Consider the following 13,576-nt stretch of genomic DNA (forward strand, 5'->3'; position numbering starts at 1 on the left):
AACACGAACACCCCAATCGTTAAGCGAACCCATTTTCACTATGGGCATTTTGTTGCTGGAAACCATAAGTAATCACCAGTTTACAGCCCAAAGGTTATTTTTTGTGTCCACATAGCTGTGGGTGCAAACAGTTGTAAATGTGGATCGGCACCAGCCGAGCACCAAAAATGCAGTCACATCATCCCAAGGGGGGGGGGTGGCCACCAAAACTGCGAATTTGGATTATAAGTACCTTTTTCAGGGTCTGTCACTTGAATGGTTGCTAAACAACAGCCATAAGTCATAGACAACCTGTATATTTAGCAGAGAAAAGGTTGACTGTCTGGACATCATGAGAGCTATACGGCAAAGGGCAGAATATTCAGTCCAGGGTCAGTTTAAAGTGAGATTCAGTGTATCTAAAAAAAAAACTCCAACATCTTAGCATTGCATGTGTGAAAGTGTCTTAAAGGCACTTTCAGTGGTCGTGCCACAACTACAGAGCTTTCTTCTCTTAAAATGTGCAAAGCCAAAAAGCCTCAGAAAGCGATCTCAGTTTTAAAATGTAGCTTAATGATATATAAAATCCCCGGTTATTAAATAAAATGTATATCCTCCTTCAACTGAATGTCTACAATGTTCATTTGAACAGGAATTAATAAAATGCAAATAGAAATGAACAACAAAGCAAGCTTTTAGGAAACCTCTGAAGTAGGGATGATACAAAGCTGCTACTCTAATAATCAAACCAGTGTGTTTTTGTTATGGTAAGTTTGCTCCTGGCTAGTATCTGTGATGTATTTACAGTCTTGCGGTCTAGTAAAAACTGCTGTTTTGGGAGGCACAGTTTTAGTCTGCTCCATGTCAAGGAAAAAAATTGTCCCATGAAAGTCATTCTCTGAGTAAATACATGGAGACTTTAATGCAAACCCGTTTTTTGCCTTGAGGCCCTTGGCTTTAGTACTTCAGTTTTTCTTTAACATGGATATTTGTGAAAAGCTATCCCTCTGTAAAATGCTGAAATCCATTATAGTGATCGCTTTCTCAGTTAAATACCCTGAAGGGGGGGAAAGTGTGATAGAGAGATATTTTGAGTTTAAATCAATCCCTTACATTTACGATATGGTTGTAACAAAAATTGGCTTTTTTATTTCCTCTAAGGAATATAAATATATATACATGTATATACAGATACATACATACCATACATTCAGGTAGACTTTGACTTACGAACACAATTGAGCCCAAAATATTTGGTGCTAAGCGGGACAGTTGTTAACTTAATTTTACCCCATTTTACGACCTTTCTTGCCACAGTTGTTAAGTGAATCACTGCAGTTGTTAACTTAGTAACATGGTTGTTAAGTGAATCTGGCTTTCCCATTGACTTTGCTTGATCCCAGGACATAGCAGCTGACGTAAATTTGTATCAGTTGCCAAGCGTCTCAATTTTGATCATGTACCCATGATCGTAATGCAAAAACGGTCATAACTCTCTTTTTCAGTGCCTTTGTATGGTCACTAAATGAACTCTTGTAAATCGAGGACTACCTGTACATACATGCACATACAGAAATTTTTATTTATTAGGCCAACTGAAGGTTGCACAATGATTGCACAAATAAGTGGTAACGCAAATTCAAAATAGATTAAAATTGTTCAAAATGAAGATAGAAAGGTATTGCCCCATTATGGATTTTGAATTTTCTTCTGTTTTTTTCTTTTTGACTACTACTATATACTTCCTTTCCCTTTCCTTTGATATGTTCAATTTTCTAGGAATTGTTTGCTAGGTCTTGAATCTCAGTTAATCCAAGTTAAAAGCAATTTAAATACCAAAGCAATCCAGGCTTTATGTTCTGAATGACGACTATTCCTAAATTACTCTTTCTGTTAGTTAATATCACTTTAAGAGGACTTTTAAATTCAGGGTTTGTTTGTTAGAGCATGGATTTTTCCTTCCTTAGCATCAAGGATGTGGAATTCATATTAAGTCCATCCCGTTTTTTTTTTTTTTTCATATCCTTTGATTCTCTTGATGTTGTGCTTCTGGGTGTTTTATTCCATTGGTTTGGTCTTTAGAGTCTGGTCCCTATTTTATATTTTACTCCACTTCTTTCTAACCCACCCCAAGGGAAAAAGTATCCCACATATTGTATATGCAAAATCAAATAAAAGGCAGTCCTCATAATGTTCAACTACAGCTACAGATTTGGTCCAAGACGCAGGGCCATCACCATAGTGGGAGCCAGGCTGAAGCAGAATCCACATGAAGACCTCCTTGACTGGCAATGGAGTCAAGGAGAAGAGGGGGATTTTCCAGAGACCGTTCCTTCTGCATGGTGTTTTTGTACCCAAACAAGCAAGGAGCTGGAAACTATCACAGTAGGGGGAGAAAAGAGGACTGCATGCAAAGGGAAGTTTTCTGGTATCTATTGCTGGAGAATCAACTACAGGTTGTTGATGATGGTATTATCCATCATCATGACGTTTTCCAAAGCACCAGAAGGCAAAACGAAGCGGATGGAAATTAACCAAAGAGAGAAACAACCCAGAACTAAGGAGGGATTTCCTAACGGTGAAAGCAATCAACCAATGGAATAGCTTTTTTCAGAAGTTGTGGGTATTCCATCACTGGAGGCTTTCAAAAAGAGACTGGACAACCATTTATCTGAAAGGGTAGCGGATCTCCTATTCAAGCAGGTGGTTGGACTAGAAGACCTCCAAGCTCCCTTTCAACTCTTGTTATTCTATGTTCTGTCCATTCAATCGAGTCCGACTCTTGGTGATTCTGTGGGCCAAGTCTCTCCACGTCTTCTGATCTTACAATGCTTCTTTGAGTTTTTCTATGCTCTGGCTGGTGTCAGCTTTGATAGTGTCCAGCCACTGTGTTCTTTGGCAGCCTGGTTTCCTTTTACTGCTAACTCTTCCAAGCATAATTGCTTTCTCAATGAATTTCCCCACGTGACATGGCCAAAGTGAGACGCAGTTTCGTGATTTTGCATTCTGATGACATGTCTAGTGTTATGCGCTCTAGTACTTGCTTGTTACAACTGCAGGTAGTCCTCGACTTACGACCACGATGGAGCCTGCCCATTATGGTCATAAATCATGATGATCATAAAGCAGGTTAGTTGGGTGATGAAATGTCTGCATGCAAACAACCAAGCACACAGGACTCCACAGTTCAACCCTGAACCACAGATGTTATCTTCTGTTGGGCTGCTCTAATTCCATGCTACCCCCCTGTTCCATTTGACCTTTCCCCTCCGGGGGGGGGGGATTATAGATGGTGTCAGCAGCAGCTCTTGAGTTTTGGAAGACCTCAGAAGAAGAAGCAATGATGTGCTCTCTGCCTCCCCTTGCTCTTTCCCCTTCTCTTGCTAGATTGGCGGCAAACACAGAGCTTCTGGAAATGTGTTACCAAGCGCCAGGCTGTAATTCTTCAGGGCTGGAGGAGAAGGGGTGTTGGAAGGCAGAAGTCACCAGCTTTCTAAGGAGACAGTCCTTTAAGCCATTTCAGTTATTCCATGCAGTTTGTATCATCCAAAGAGGTCAAAGGCCTTTCATGCTACGCTGGAACCAAAGGCCGAAATTGCCTCTCTGTTGACTGATGCATCTTTGATCATCATTCTCTCTCTCCCTGTCCCCTGCCTGGCCATTTTTTCCCCCTACTGGTTGGAGAGAGAAAAAAAAGTGACCTATTTTTATTTTTTTTACACTTATCTGAGAGATGTGCTGGCTTAAGAGATTCTTAATGCTGAGCCACGAGCATTAAAAGCATGTCAGATCAAGTACGGCCATTTCTTATAAGAGGAGTGGGGTTCTTATCCCCCCCCCTCCCTGCCTATTGCTCTCCTCCAAATGTAAGATAATCTGATGGGTTTACAGTTGTTCTGAGCAAATCTCTATAGCAAATGAAAAGGCTTAGGAAAAGCATGGAATGGGCCCCAATTGTTCTAAGAGGGGCACTTTAAAGCTCCAGGATCAAGTGAAAATCATCCCGCCTGTGTTACGGAAAGCCCCAGCTTTTTATTATTTATTTACTTGTCATCCCCCCAAAGAAGAAAACAGTTTCACAGGTCTCTCCTTGCAAAGCTGTTGAAGGTTGTTTTTTTTTTTTTACTTTTTCATCATGTCGGGGAGGGGGCCAAGAAGATAGATGAATGGATAGACGGGCTGGGACTCATTGCGGAAAAGAAAAGCTTCTCCTAGGCCAGGGGTAGGCAACCTTGGCTCTTTTTATGACTCGTGGACTTCAACTCCCAGAATTCCTGAGCCAGCCATGCTGAGGAGAAAGGGAGAGGTTGCCATGCTGAGCCATGCTGGCTCAGGAATTCTGGGAGTTGAAGTCCACCATAAAAGAGCCAAGGTTGCCTGCCCCTGGCCTAGGCCTTTTTCTTAGTTAAGAAAATTAGTCCCATGGATCAAGACAGCTTCCCAGCTTACCCAATGATGGGCTGGTGGAGATGCCTCCCCGCAGGGAAACCCAGCAATCTAGAGATTTATTGATTCACTTGTTGCATTTGGGTCTCATGTGAAACTGGGAGCCGAATAAATGTCTCATGTTCATCAAGTATAAAGCAGAGCATTATTTTGATGTTTACTTGGCTAGCACCATCTTCTATTTGCGTGTCATCTCTAAATGCCCATATGGGTAGTCCTTGATTTACAACTGGTCGCTTAGTGACCATTAAAAGTTACAATGGACTGTGAAAATGAGATTTACAACCCAGATTCAAAGTTCTGACAGCTGCCTGCCATTGCTCCTCCTCCAGCAGTCACTGCGATTTTGGGCACTTAGCAACTGACCTACCTTTATGCCTGTTTGCAGCACCGCCACCTCCCCCCATCATGTGACTGTGTTTTACAACATTTTGGCCAGAAACCAGCATTTACATCTGTTTTCTTGCAGAACTGCCCCAGAGTGAACAATTGATTTGCTTAACAACTGCCAACTCTTAAGGCCTGTGGCATTTGCTTAACCACCACTGCAGAAGAGGTTGTAAGATCAGGCCCAGTCTTGTGGTGACTCGCTTTACGACCATCATGACTTATAAATGAAATTGTGTGCGCAATTACAGTTTTAAGCCAAGGATTACCTGTATTCCCTAGCTGCTTCTAATGGAAATACAATACAGAAAAAGCTTGTTGAGTCAGCTTGTTAAGACTAAGAACTCATTATTGGCTTATCTCTTCCCAATACTCTTTCATTCTGAAAATGTACCTTATAGGGGAGATGGGTGGCATAAAAATTTAATTAAAAAGTAAATGAAATATGGGATGATGTCCTTCCACCCCTGCTTTCTCCTTTTCCTGTTTTTAATTCTAAGCCATGACTGTTAAGGGCCTTGAACACAATAAGGCAGTATATCCGAAAGCATTTGGGCAAACAAACAAACAAACAAGCAAATAAATAAAGGTCTTGCACCTTCTTAAGAGTAGGAAAGGGCCAACTTCGCAACAGCTCACAGTAGGCCAGGCATATTGAGGTTGAATATGAACTAAGGGAAAGTGAATTAGATGAAATCTGTGATGCTGTGGCCTGAAATGAGTGGTGGTGGTCGTGGTGGTGATGATGATGATGACGATCACATGCCACCAAATTATTTTCAACTCTTAGCAACCATATAGATACATTTCTCCATGATGATTTGTCCCTAACCTGGTCCTTGAGGTCTTCCAATAATGCCTCTATTGCCACTATAACTTAGTCCCTGCACTTTGCTGCTGGTCCTCCTCTTCTTCTCTTTCCTTCCAACTTTCCCAGCATTAAAATCTTTTCCAGGGAGTTGAGTCTTCACATAAAGTGCCTGAACTAATATAGATGGGAGTTATAGGTCAAAATATCTGGATAGATGGGCACCAATTATTTTCTTCAACTCAATCTACTTCCCAGAGATGTGCTTGTCAGAAGCAACAACACGAGAAAGCCCAATGTATGTTGGCAGGAACTCCTCAACAACAGGGCGGGATATAAATCTAATGAATGAATAAGATTGCCTCTGCCCAGTGTTCCATCTTTCCTTTCTTTCTGAACTGTTTGCTTTGAAAGATACTTGTAAAGTCCCAAGAAAGTATATTCCTTGGGCCAAGAGCAATAATTTTCCACAGAGCCCTGGCATGTCATAATCTGGTTAGTGTAACAAAGCACTTTCAATTCAGGAGGATGGAGTCTATTTCCCCAAAATTCTTCACTGTGACAAAACTCACTTTTGTCTCAGGTCCTGGGCATATAGATAAGGTGACCAACTTTTTTACAATGAAAAGGAGGACACAAATAAATTGAAGAAAAAAATATCGTAAAAGCTGGCCCGGCCCATGGAAGGTCAACCACCTGCCGCGCCCCCACCCATAGCCGCCCCGCCAGCACTGCTGCCCCATGTAGAGCAGACTCCGCGGCTCCCAAAGCACCAGCCACACCGGCTCCGGGGGGGCAGCCTGCCGTCGACACACCCCACCTGCAGCCGCCCCGCCAGCACCACCGCCCACCCTGCGCAGCCCCATGTAGAGAAGGCCCCGCAGCTCCCACAGTTTGGGCAGCCGGCCGCTGCCGCCCCTCACACCCCCGCCCGCAGCACCCACGCCGCCCCTGCCTCTTGTGCCCGTAGCCATTATTGCCCTAGCAAAGCCGAAGATCAAGAGAAACTTACCGCTCCAGTCTCCTCCAGGTATCTTCGGAACTAACTAGGAGATGGCATAGTTGGGTAGCAGGGAGGAGTGCAAAGTTCCTGCAAATTCACCTTCGCTGCAGACAACTTGCATGTGCAAAGTTTGTCGGCCAGATGTTTTGGCGCGCTCAGCAGCAATTCCTATTGGCTTTCGAAAGCCAATAGGGGGAGCAGCACAGCTCATGCAAAAGTTGGAAAAAAACCATCAAAAAAAGGTGCCGGAATGCTGTTCTGAGCGTTCTATGAGAAAAAAAAAAAAGCCCTGCAGATTAGTCTTCAAATATCGAAAAGGAGGACATGTAGGAGGACACTTTTCGAGGGAGGACAGAACTTACAAAAGGAGGACTGTCCTCCCTAAAGAAGGACGGTTGGTCACCTTAATATAGACAAATAAATTTTAAATTTCCCAATTCTCCTTTCTTTTGTGATGCTTTAGTTCAAAAACTGAAAGAAAGACTTCTGTGGCATCAAAGTTATATTGGAGTTTTTAAAAAGATGTGCACATGTGTATATCTTGTTTTAAAGTGCTGGCTTAAGCCCACTTTTCTCAGAAGTCAATATATTGCTGTTTTACTTCTAATATGCCCATCTTGAAGGTCTTAATAGCTTAGCATGGTGGCCAGAAGGTAATGGAACCTGCACACCAGTGAGATTAAAACATGGATTGGATAGTATCCTTTGTTTTCAGGATTGGGTTTCAGAAGCAAAGTTACAATGGCTAAAAGTTATTTTAAAATGTATTGGTGGGTATTTTTCTGAAAAGCATCTCTTGTCAGCCAAGACACCTTTCCTATTTAGGCTGAAAGTGAAGTGTTACTCTAATTGTAATATTGTTAATCTGTTGTTAAGCTTTCAAAAATAAAAATCATAAAAAAAATAAACCATAGCATGGGTGCTTCGTTCCTCGCATAACTGCGAACGGAAATATGCTTCATGAATAAAAACTGCTGTCAACATACATCACGTTCAAAATACTGGAGCATATGGTATGTGATTATCTGTATTGTCAAATGCAATGAAGTGGATTTGGCCATAATAAAAAATGTAATATTTTGGAAATTTGATAATAAACAGTGCGGGAATTGACAGCTGTGATTCTCGGAGATGAAGAAATAGAAGGGCGTCACAAGATGGTACAAAATGTAGGCCTGGGAATAGTCTGTTTCCCCTCGCAAAGTGGATTCACAAACTGAATTTATTAGAAAGCAATGCAGGCCGTTTTGTTGGAGAAAAATATATTAAATACTTCAAAGTTGACATTCTGTCAGTTTTAATCAAAACTCTTTAAGAATGTAGGATTTAATCAATTCATCAGATATTTCCTCCAGATGGGATAGTTATTAGATCTTTGGGGTGTTTTTGTATTGGGTATTGTCTAAGGTACATTAGGAATACCTGAGCTAACTTTGACAAGTGACATATTAATATTTACACATATGTATTACAAGCTATACACAGAAAAAAATGACATGGGGAAAACGCTAGCAGAAGTTTTGATGAGATCCACCATAGTTCTATCCTGTTTCAACGAAGTCAGATACTTTTCATAAACTGAATGGTGGCTAAAGAGATGGGCATCTGGTATTCTGTGCTTTCCTATAATTGGAGCACTGACCTATAGGAACAAAAATTAGCAAGCTCTTTTGATTGATTAGCATGGTTTTTAACAAGAAATAGACTATTCTCTGTTGACCAAATTAGTTCTTTAGATCAGGGGCCTGCAACCTTGACAACTTTAAGACTTATGGACTTCAGCTCCCAGAATTCCTCAGCCAGCTGAGTCCACAAGTCTTAAAGTTGTCAAAGTTGCAGACCCCTGCTTTAGATGCCATGCCCCTGTCCCTGATGATTGTAAGGACAAACACTCCACATTTTGATAATCTGGGCTCTTCCAAGGACATTCCAGTGATCTTCTTGGATCTGTTGGTCTACCTTACCCATTGATCTTTTTTCCTCTCAACATTGTTCTTTTCTAATCCATCTTTAACTCATGTCATAGGTCCAAAATGTGCACATTTCTGACAGTCTGTTGTACTCGCTTAGTACTCTAAATATAAATTTTGAAGGCATCCGTCTTTTCAGTTTAAAGAAACGTTGATTTAACTTGTGATTTTCATTGTCATAGAAATATTTTTATCCTTCATGAAATTGTTGTTGCCTGTCTCAACAGGCAGTCAGTCACTAGGGTTAATCTCCTGTTTACTTCTCTAGTGCTGTGTTCATTTTTAACAGCTCTTGTCGTCAAGAAGATCAGTGTATACTAACTACTGTGTTCCATTATCAAATGTGAATTCTCAAAGCAAACTTGTTGGCATTAACCATAGTCATCTTAATATTAACTCTGATTGTCTTCCCTTTCACTTTGGGCTTTTATAATTTACTCTTCTAAGCCTGTTTTCTAACAAAAAAGCATCACCTGCATATCTGTGTTAGTTCAAAAAAATCTCACAATTTTTATTTCAGTTGTCATGTCTTCTGATCCTGTCAATCAATCTTATAAATATATTCATGGTACAAGTTAAACAATTTATGTGTCCTTATTTCCCTCACTTGGTAGTGCCAAGCCACTGTCTCTCTAAACTCAGTTCTAGCAGTAGCTTCTGGTTCATTGCAAAGGTTCCTCTGAAGAATAATTAGACATTCTGGCACATCCATTAGCCTTAATATATTCTGGTGTTGGCCTGATCTCCACAATCAAAGACTTTCCTTAGTTAGTAAAGCAAAAGTAAATCTCTTCATTCTTCTGCTTCTTTCATTATTCATCTTATCTTAGCTATCTGATCTCCTGTTCCTCTAAAGCAGGGGTGGAGAACCATACTGTAGCTCTTTTATGACCTCAACTCTAGCTGGCTCAGGAATTCTGGAGGTTGCAGTCCACAAGTCATACAGGGACCATAATTCCTCACCTCTGCTCTACAGGTAAAGGTTTCCCTGTCCAGTCGTGTCTGACTCTAGGGCACGATGTTCATCTCCGTTTCTTGGCCGATGGAGCCAGCATTATCTGAATACATTTTCTTTTTTTAAAAAAAATACTTTATAAGGGTGGGGAAGGGATAAGATCGGTAAGGGTGTTGGATGGGGTTGGGGAGTGAGGTTGGGATAAGGGTAGGGTAGAATACATTTTCTGTGGTCATGTGGCCAGCATGACTATAGGCTGAGGTACAAGGTAACACTGCTATCTTCCCACCGAGGTGGTACCTGTTTACCTACTTACATTTGCATGCTTTCAAACTGCTAGATGGGCAGGAGCTGAGATAGGAATGGGTGTTCACCTCATTGTGCAGGCTCTCAAACCTGGGCTGTCAGCTTTTTTCAGTATCTTTAACAGTTCCTCTACCTTTCATGAAACCTGTTGTTTGTCCTCCAGAATTTCTGCCTCTACAGTTCCTTGGACCTGTTTTTTTTTCTTCAAGAGGGACAGCTGGCACAGTTGGATTTAGCCAAGGCTGTGCTTAAACAGGCAACTGAAGCATATAGATAGGACTCCAAAAGCGCTTTTTTCAAAAAAAGAGCTTTTTTCCTTGAAGACGTGCTTCTCATCAGAACTGAAGAAGCTTCTTGGATGAGAAGCGAAATGCCTTCAAGGAAAAACAAAGTTCTGTTGCCTTTTGAAAAAGGCACCTGAGAATCAGACACATGGGTAGGAAGACACCGAGATAGAAGTAGGAAGGCTGTGGGGGAATTTGTTTTTATCTTTGTCCTCCCCATCCAAGACTGAATTGAAAGTTTATTGGCCCCCTCCTAGTCACTGCTCCGATCAGTCCAATGGTCTTCCATTTCTAATTACCCAATTCTATGACAATTCATCTGGTATTTCAACACTGTCTCCTTGTGTGAGAGGACACTTCCTGTGTTTTGTATTTATTTATTTATGAGACTTATATACTGCTTTAAGTGCAAGCACTCTCTAAGCGGTGTACACCAGTAAGCAATGTATATATACATTCCTCATTTTATCTACCTCGGAAGGATGGAAGGCTGAGTCAACCTTGAGCCGGTGAGATTCTTTGGAATCTCAAGATTTGGCAAAGCTACCATATCAAGGTAGTCCTCCCCGTTATCTGTAAATTATAATTCAAAGATTGAGAACCCTCTTCCTTCTCAATCTTGATTAATCCTGACAGTAGAAACTTACAGACCAAGTAGCTTTCTGAATTAATTAATTATCATCCCTCTGTAGTGGTGCTTTTACTTATCTTGCCTTCTGGTGCTTTGGGAAATAGGTTTGACCCCCTTCTTCTTTGTGGAAGCCCCTCAAATAAGCCCAAACTTTAGCTTATCGTCGTCATTTTTCCTTTCTTTGTGCAATTGAGGAACAATTCCACAGCTAGGCACATTGTATGAATGTGGGGAATTCTTCACTAGTAGGAAATCTGAAAATGCCCCAGGTAAAAAAAGGTCAAGAGGATGAGGCTGAAAACAGACAAGTGAGTGGATCAATTGGGTCAGGAGCAGATCACCTAATACCTATCCGATGTTTCGGGTTTCCATTCCTGTCTGTCCCCAGCCTCTGTGGTCAGTGGCAGAGGATTGTGCAAATTGTAATCCAACGCATTCACAGGACACGTGGTTGCTTGGCCCCACATATAGATTAAGATGAATTGATAATATGAAGCAGGTAATGATGCAGAAAATGGTGTGTAAATTAAATTTGCAAAAGGAGAATATGGGGATGAAACCAAGAATATGTGCAGGAAAAGAAGTAATGTATTTCTCGTCTGGAACCAGGCAGTTTTGTAGTTGTGATGCATTGTCAAGGTCACCGGTTTGAGCATCTTCTGGGGCCTCAGCTGAAGGACTCTGCTTATCTGTTGGTTGTCTTTTAGAGGAAAGGCTTTGCCTGGAACAATGTCTCTTGGCTTGGGGTCTTGGAAAGAGCTACAGTTGCCTCATTCAAAGTGAAATGAAGTCTGGTTTGAGTTTTAAGATACTGTGGGAAGTCACACACACCCCCCCCAGAGAAGGAAATGTTAAAAGGGCAGAAAAATATATTTCCCCAGGATCTTGAAGAGGCAGGAAAGCATGCCCAGTTTTCTTAATAGCCCCAAGTCTGCCTCCCCCAAGCAGAAACCAGCTCTATAGAAATGCAGATGTAGACCATTCGGGGAAAGTTGGAGCTAGGACAGCGGTTCTCGACCTGTGGGTCGCGACCCCATTTGAGTTGAACGACCATTTTACGGGGGTCGCCAAACAAGGCTGCCTGCCATTTTTTTCCCCTTTTCTTCAGCTGTGCTACTCTCTCTTATTCTATTGGCTTTTGAAAGCCAATAGAATAGACTCTATTCAAGAGACTCTATTCTATTGGCGTTCGAAAGCCAATAAAATCTATTGGCTTTTGAAAGAATAGAATAGAATAGAATAGAATAGAATAGAATAGAATAGAATAGAATAGAATCTAATTCTATTGGCTTTCAGAAGCCAATAGGAATTGTCCAGGCTGTCTCTGCCCTGCTGAGACAGCCAAAAGCCCCAGTCTGCAAACAGTGCTGCAAGGAAAGCTTCCCTCCCTGCTGAGCAACTAGCAGCGGGCGCAGGGAGGGTTTCTGGCGCGCGTGGGGCCCGGCGGGTGCCTTAGCTGCCTTGGGCTGGGCCAGCTGGTGGCCCAGCTGGTGGTCGCCCTGCACCGTCGCTGCTGCTTGCCATGGCCGCCCAGGAGCGCCTGGGCCTGCCTGCCACCGCCCCAAACGGGCAGCAGCCAAGGTAAGGCTAGCGGGGCAGTGGCGGGCGCAGGGAGGGTTGCTGGCACGCGTGGGGCCCGGCGGGTGCCTTACCTGCCTGGGCTGGGCCAGCTGGTGGCCCAGCCGGTGGTTGCCCTGCGCCGTCACTGACCCTTGCTAGCTAGGCCTCGGCCGGCGCAGGGGGCGGCACCACGCATGCGCGGTGCTCCTGGGCAGGGAAAATCCTCGACTTACAACCAGTTGGGTAGTCCTCGACTTACGGCCGGTCGCGGCATTAAAAAGGTTGAGAACCACTAGAAGGTTGAGCTAGAAGATTAAGAAGACAAAGACCTAAAATCTGCATACCTCACCCAAACTCTAAGAGTCATTAGCCCAGCCCCAGGGAAACAGGATATGACCTTTGGGACATAATAGGATTAAACCACAGATACCAAGGCCCAGAAAAGCACACTCAGTTCAAAGTTCATGCCACAGGAACAGGAAACAACTCAAAACAAAAGGCTTCAGAGGGTATAAAAAACCCACTCCCTACATGTGTTCCCTCTCTTTTCTGCCAGAGCCATCTTTCTGTCTGGCTCTCCTCTCCAACAAACTACAACCTTCTTCCCAAAGCAGTTGCCATGTTTATCCCCAGCTTGGATGAACCAGGATGAAGACTTTTCTTCCAACAATACATTGGATTTAAGCCCCTCAAATAACTTAATTCCAGAGTAGGCCTGCTAATCCAATAGAGAAGCCTGCATAAGGTGAATTTAATATGACATTTTTAGAGACTATGTTTGTCAAAATTGACCTAAAAGAAAAAAAAGATGCCACAGAGATGGATTTTAAAGTTTCTTCCTCAGGTTGTCCTTTAAGATTCACCCTCATTCAAGTGTTTATATAATCTCTGAATTTATCCAAGATGTTTCTGAGTGCATGTAAAGGCAATACTTTCTATTTTCTGGGCATCATTATTTACTTAGGCCTTTGATTTGAGTTCGAAATGCCAATAAAATAAAACGAAGATTGGTTGCCAAGCAAAGTCCAGGTGCTGTCTGCATTAACACAGCTTGCAATACCAAGCTGGTGCCCCCTCCCTCCCCCTCCAGACGGTGAACTGGCAATCCATTGTAGTAGAAACTCTTCTTTTTGGTAAAACTGACAGAAAATGTTTAGCAGTTATAGAAAGCTCCTTTGTTGGTAACGTGTGTGTTGTTGTTGTTTTTCAAATGAGAATTTGCTGTGCATGTTAAATGAGAGGAGCAG

The 13,576-nt window shown here is 42.4% G+C and overlaps 1 protein-coding gene across 21 annotated transcripts in view; it reads left to right on the forward strand.

Moving 5' to 3' along the window:
• MSI2 (musashi RNA binding protein 2) overlaps positions 1-13,576 on the forward strand; it is a 453,994-nt gene that overhangs the window by 299,325 nt on the left and 141,093 nt on the right. The gene's annotated exons all lie outside the window — the stretch shown is intronic.

This window comes from Crotalus tigris, unplaced genomic scaffold (assembly GCF_016545835.1).
Source record: "Crotalus tigris isolate CLP2741 ecotype Arizona unplaced genomic scaffold, ASM1654583v1 scf7180000024371.1489680, whole genome shotgun sequence".
Taxonomy (NCBI): Eukaryota; Metazoa; Chordata; class Lepidosauria; order Squamata; family Viperidae; genus Crotalus; species Crotalus tigris.